Below are 7,089 nucleotides of genomic sequence, written 5' to 3'. Positions count from 1 at the left end.
TAGCACAGGGAACTCTACTCGATATTCTGTAATAACCTATATGGGAAAAGAATCTGAAAAAGGATGGATATGAGTATGTGTATGGCTGATTCACTTTGCTTTGCACCTGAAACTAACAGCATTGTGCATCAATGATACACCAATAAAAATTTTTTAAAAAATAATAATAAAAATAATAAAATGTGGCTACTAGGAAATTTTATTTTATTTACTTATTTTTTTTTGGCCCTGCCGCACAGCATGTGGGATCTTAGTTCCCAGACCAGGGATAGAACCGGCACCCCCTGCAGTGGAAGTGCAGAGTCTTAGCCACTGGACGGCCAGGGAAGTCCCTACTAGGAAATTTTAAATTACACATGTGGTTTGCATTTGTGGCTTTCATTATATTTTTCCCAGACCTCACCGAATTATATAAAGAGCGCTGGAACAGGGCCAACTTCAATCACTCAGGTGCTCATTACACGGAAGCATAGTGGTGGTAATGCCTGGCTCTGCGGGCTTATGTGGCCCCTGGGGAGGGAAGAAGTATGACTTCAGGGATCTTTATGCCCAGCAGGGGCTCGATGCGTATTTGTTGGGAAACAAATGAATCTTGTAACTCAGGACAGTAATTCATCTGCACAGTACAAAGTATACTTGAGTCTGGGCCTAGAAATTGTCTCATCCTGGGATAATCTACCCTGATAACCCTCAGGTTAATCAGTTCCAGCTTGACAGTGGTCCTCTGTCCTGCACACCATTGTGGAATGGCCAGAGCATCAGATAAAGATGAGGCTGGAGGATTTCCAGTTATCGAGCTGGAATTAGAGAAATGCGGGGGGGTGGTCCTAGGGAGCGATGATGTGATTTTATGATATAATAAGAAATATATATTTGGTCTTCATTCCTGGTTCCTGACCCAGAGCTCCTAAAATCCTTGGAATTTCCTGAGTGATGGGGGCGAAAGGGGCGTCTTTCGCTATTCGTAACAGGCCCTTTCAACCTTACTGGAGTTTATGCTAATGACATGGCTCTCGGCGGGCCCCAGGATGGGGGCTGGCTGCCACAAGAACCAACAGTGCAATTAGGGGATTGGAATTTTCAGCTCCCCAGCCCCTGGCTTCCAGGTTGGGGAAGGCATCCTTGTACCAGGAGGATGGCGCACCCCCATCTCCACTTGGACAAGAGCTCCTATACTTGGGACCCTTCCAGACCTCGCCCTGTCTACCGCTGGCTGTTCATCTTTATCCTTTGTCACATCCTCCGTAATAAACTAGTAAGAGTAAATAAAGCTGTTTCCCCAAGTACTCTGAGCCATTCTAGCGAATTATTGAACCTGAAGAGGGGTGTCATGGAAACTCTGATTCGTAGCCAGGCTGGACAGAAGTGTGGGCAGCCTGGGGACCCACCTACTTTTGATCTGCATCTGAAGTTGGGGGGGGACGGTCTTGTGGGACTGACCGTTTAACCGGTGGGGTCTGCACTAACTTCTGGTAGTCGGTGTCAGGAATACTTAATGTGAGGGAAAACTCCACGCATTTGGTGGTCAGAGTGTTCAATAGTTTTCTCTTAGATGAATTTTAAGACCAAGGGTCCCACAGGTTGACGTGAAAGGTAACAGGAGGGACTGCCCCGGCGGTCCAGTGGTTAGGACTCCACACTCTCAACTGCCGAGGGCGTGGGTTCCATCCCTGGTCAGGGAACTAAGATTCTGCAAGCCTCACAGCCTCACACGTGGCCAAAAAAAAAAAAAAAAGAAAAGAAAGGTAACAGGAGGAGAGGGTTGGTGATTACATGGCCCCTGTAAGTGACAGCAGTAATTCTCATAAACAGAGCCTTCTGTGTGTCAGCTCTGCTCTACCTGCCCTGGCTTGTTGAAGCTACCCACTCTCTTTGCCAAGAAGGGATTATCTCTGTAATACAAACGAGAAAACCCAGGCTCAGAGACGTTGAGGAATACCGCCCAACATCAAATGGCAGAAATCATTATACCCTTTATGGTCTCTCTCCTGGTGAAGTTGTGGCTTTCAAGGGTTTTTTTCCAAACTTGTATCAGTAAAGATCTTCATTAGTCACCAAAACAATGACTATAAAAGATGACAACCAGAAAACCTCAAATAACAACCATCTTCTCTGTGCTGAAGAGTGGCGGCTGGGCATAATGATAGATAGTTTTTGTTGTTTTACAGTTTACCATTTTCTGAGAAAATTTAAGACTTACAACAAATTCTTGTTTCGTATGTAGCTCAGAGAGGTTAAGCTCCTTGGACAAAATGGCAGAGCTAATAAGAAGTGTGGGGAGAATATTACTTAGCCATAAAAAAAGAACGAAATAATGCCATTTGCAGCAACATGGATGGACCTAGAGATTGTCATACTAAGTGAAGTTAAGTCAGCCAGAGAAAGACAAATCTCATATGCTATCACTCACGTGGAATCTAATTTTTTTAACAAAGTGATATCAATAAACTTATTTACAAAGCAGAAACAGACTCACAGATTTCGAAAACTAACTTATGGTTACCAAAAGGGAAACGTGGTGGAGAGGTCAGATAAATTAGGAGCTTGGGATGAACATACACACACGACTAGACATAAGACAGATAACCAACAAGGACCTACTGTAGAGCACAGGGAACTCTACTCAATATTCTGTAATAACCTATATGGAAAAAGAATCTAAAAAAGAGTGGATATATGTATAACTGATTCATGTTGACGATACAGTGGAGATATATATATATATCTGATTCACTTTGCTGTACACCTGAAATTAACACAACATGGTAAATCAACTATGCTCCAATAAAATTTAAAAAAAGAAAAGAAGTGTGGGGAGCCAGGACCGAAACTCAGTACTGCAGACTCCACACCCAGTTTTCCACTGGATGGACTGTGCGGAGGTACAGAGTGTGTCCTCTGTATCATCAAAGTTTACGTACAACAAGCTTTTCTCCTGACAGTTGGAGAATGTATAAATGCATGCATTTGGTCATTCTCCCTCCATAAACTTCCCTCTTAGAACTGCTCTTGCTGCATCCCATAGGTTTTGGGTCGTCCTGTTTTCATTGTCATTTGTTTCTGGTACTTTTTGATTTCCTCTTTGATTTCTTGGTTATTTAGTAGCATATTGTTTAGCTGCCATGTGTTTGTATTTTCTACAGTTTTTTTTCCTGTAATTGATATGTAGTCTCATAGCGTTGTGGTCAGAAAAGATACTTGATACGATTTCAATTTTCTTAAATTTACCAAGGCTTGATTTGTGACCCAAGATATGGCCTATCCTGGAGAATGTTCCGTGAACACTTGAGAAGAAAGTGTATTCTGTTGTTTTTGGATGGAGTGTCCTATAAATATCAATTAAGTCCATCTGGTTTAATGTGTCATTTAAAGCTTGTGTTTCCTTATTTATTTTTATTTTGGATGATGTGTCCATTGGTGAAAGTGGGGTGTTAAAGTCCCCTACTATGATTGTGTTACTCTCGATTTCCCCTTTTATGGCTGTTAACATTTGCCTTATGTATTGAGGTGCTCCTATGTTGGGTGCATAAATACTTACAATTTTTATATCTTCTTGGATTGATCCCTTGATCATTATGTAGTGTCCTTCTTTGTCTGTTGTGATAGTCTTTATTTTAAAGTCTATTTTGTCTGATATGAGAATTGCTACTCCAGCTTTCTTTTGATTTCCATTTGCATGGAATATCTTTTTCCATCCCCTCACTTTCAGTCTGTTTGTGTCCCTAGGTCTGAAGTGGGTCTCTTGTAGACAGCATATGCACAGTTCTTGTTTTTGTATCCGTTCAGCCAGTCTATGTCTTTTGGTTGGAGCATTTAATCCATTTACATTTAAGGTAATTATCTATATGTATGTTCCTATTACTATTTTCTTAATTGTTTTGGGTTTGTTTTTGTAGGTCTTTTCCTTCTCTTGTGTTTCCTGCCTAGAGAAGTTCCTTTAGCATTTGTTGTAGAGCTGGTTTGCTGGTGCTGAATTGTCTTAACTTTTGCTTATCTGTAAAGGTTTTAATTTCTCCATTGAATCTGAATGAGATCCTTGCTGGGTAATCTTGGTTGTAGGTTTTTCTCTTTCGTCACTTTAAATATGTCCTGCCACTCCCTCCTGGCTTGCAGAGTTTCTGCAGCTGAAAGATCAGCTGTTAACCTTATGGGGATTCCCTTGTATGTTATTTGTTGCTTTTCCCTTGCCTTGACTTAGTTTTTAAATCCTTTCCTTATATTGCTTAGAACACCCTGTGTGAATTACGTAAAATCATTTGAATGTTATCCCACAAGCATGTGTGTATATATATATGTGTGTGTGTATATGTATAGATACATAATATATGTGTATATATAGACACATATATATTTTTTCTCACATGGAGGAAGACTTGGATGCTTAAAAATGTTCACTCAAAACAAAAAAAATCAACAAAAAGGAAGGGACTTCCCTGGTGGTCCAGTGGTTAAAACTCCATGCTCCCAAAGCAGGGGGCCTGGGGTCGATCCCACAAGCTGCGCGGTGTGGCTGGGTGGGGGGTGGAGGGGGAAGAAGTGTTCACTCATTTATTCCTTTATTCATTCATTGGCCTAGGCCTGCGGCTCTCAGAGTGTGGTCTGGGTTCTAATTACATAAAATGCCATTAGTCGTAAGTTGTTTGCATTTTTCACTCTCATTTTCTCACAAATGTACAGTGGAGTTTTCCAGAGGCTGCAAGACGTGTGATATCATAATAGATAGACCGCTGCATCTGAGATGAAGATTCAGCTGTTTTCGTTACGGGAGATATTAGAGATTTGTAAAAACGGAAAACGATGACACTCTTCTCACTCATTTTTTTTTGTTTTGAAAAGTATAGTTATTTTTCCAAAAATATGTTATTTATGGTACCATGTAATGAACTTTTTATTATTTTTAAATGAATATATATATATATACATACCTATATATTGGTTCTCAGTTTTTATTTCTAATTTGGTAATTATTTCTAACTTGATTGTTAATTCTAATTGACAGATTCGAATTCTAATTCATAAGCCACAGAAACAAAAGCTTTTGGGGTCTTCAGTAAGTCAAAGAATATATAAAGTTCCTCACCTTAATCTGTTTGGGCTTCTATAATGAAAATACCATCAGTTCGGTGGCTTAAAGATTTATTTCTCACAGTTCTGGAGGCTGGGAAGTCCACAATCAAGGCAGCCTCGGATTTGGTGTCTGGTGAGGACCCGTTTCCTGCTTCAGAGACAGCTGTCCTCTTTCTGTGTCTTCATATGGCAGAAAAAGAGAGCTAGTTTTTCTTATAAGGGCATTAATCCCATTAATGAGGGCTCCACGTACATGACCAGTTCACCTCCCAAAGGCTTCATTGCCAAATACAATCACATTGGGGGTTGGGTTTCAATATGTGAATTTGGGGGAACACAGACATTCCATCTATAGCAGTCCTGAAACCAGAAAGTTCAAGACCTGCTGACAAAGTTAAGCGATCACATAGTACACAGTTCAGAGGAACAAAAGGGTGTTGGGTGAACGCCAGGTCTTGCTCCTGCCCTGCCCCCGACCACCACATTCTCCTCCCCAAGGTGACCCCTTCATCAGTTTCTTATGACTCCTGCTAGGGATGACAAATGCCTGCAGTAGTAGGTATGCGTATACCATTATTTAACAAATAACAGTATATTATACACACTTTTCTGGTCCCTGTTTTTTGTTTGTTTTTTTGTACATACCCCTCAGTTTGCTGTACCATTCTTTGGCTGATAGTACCCCATTTTATGGATATACCACAATTTATTTAACCATTCCTTTATTCCTTTATTAAGGATATTGGTAAATTTGTTCTGATCAATGGCTGCACTTCCTAAATTGACTTATTTGCCTTATGTGCCCATCGTGTTTCTGTGATTTTTATGCAAGTGGTTGCACTTAGTGCAAATATAAAACTATGTAACATTATTATATAACACAATGTAACACTGTTACATGACATGACACAATATATTGTTCTTGAGGGTTTAGTTTTGCCGATAGTCTTCTAGGAACTAGGCTGTTAATTTCATTTTACCTCTTTCCCTTGGTGCAGAAAATCGGAAACCAATCTATGGTGATCGAACAAAAAGGTGCATTTACATCATTAGTCTAATGCAGCGGTCCCCAGCCTTTTTGTCACAAGAGACCGGTTTCATCGAAGACAATTTTTCCACAAAAGGCAAGGGAGTGGAGAGATGGCTTAGGTGGTAACGCGAGCCATGGGGAGCAACGGGGAGCGGCAAATGAAGCTTCACTCGCTGTCCGCTCACCTCCTGCTGTGCGGCCCGGTTCCTAACAGGCTGAGGACCGGTACTGGTCCATGGCCCAGGGGTTGGGGACCCCTGGTCTAATGGATAAGCTTGCTTTCCTTTTCCCCCCAAACATGTCATTTGTCCCATCTATTCCAGTTGCAACACAATGAGGCTTAGCATTATTAACCAGAGTGAAATTAAGAGTGGTAGTATTTAATCCCAGGGCTCCTCAAGGCAGGCCAATTTCATTCAGGGCCCAGGGATTTGGGGTTATTCTTCAGTGGTGTATATGCACTAAGATTTTGTGTGTTCTGTGTGCTGTGGACCAACTAAGCCCGTGCGCCACAACTACTGAGCCTGCGCTCTAGAGCCCACGAGCCACAACTACTGAGCCCGTGTGCCACAACTACTGAAGCCCGCACACCTGGAGCCCACACTCCGCAACAAGAGAAGCCACTGCAATGAGAAGCCCACGCACCTCAACAAAGAGTAGCCCCCCTCGCTGCAACTAGAGAAAGCCCGTGCAGCAACGAAGACCCAACACGGCCAAAAATAAATATATAAAATAAATAAATTTATTAAAAAAAAGTTATCTCATAAAAGAGAATGAAATCAACATTTAAGTGTCAACCAATTGGAGAAAGAAAAGGAATCTAAAGAAAGGATTAATGATGAAACCTGTTCAGGTCTAGACAAAGGTCAGAAAGGCCCCTATCAGATTATGGGTAAAAATGTATCTGTGAATAAATACGTATTGAGTGCCTACAGTTTGCCCTGCATTATGACAATGAATTCTCTCCTCTCTTACATTTGTTTTTCTGTGTC

This window comes from Delphinapterus leucas, chromosome 14 (assembly GCF_059928025.1).
Source record: "Delphinapterus leucas isolate spDelLeu-1000000601 "Yukka" chromosome 14, BTC_Dleu_Yukka2, whole genome shotgun sequence".
Taxonomy (NCBI): Eukaryota; Metazoa; Chordata; class Mammalia; order Artiodactyla; family Monodontidae; genus Delphinapterus; species Delphinapterus leucas.
The sequence above is the reverse complement of the archived record's forward strand: the minus strand, read 5'-3'. Positions refer to the sequence as shown.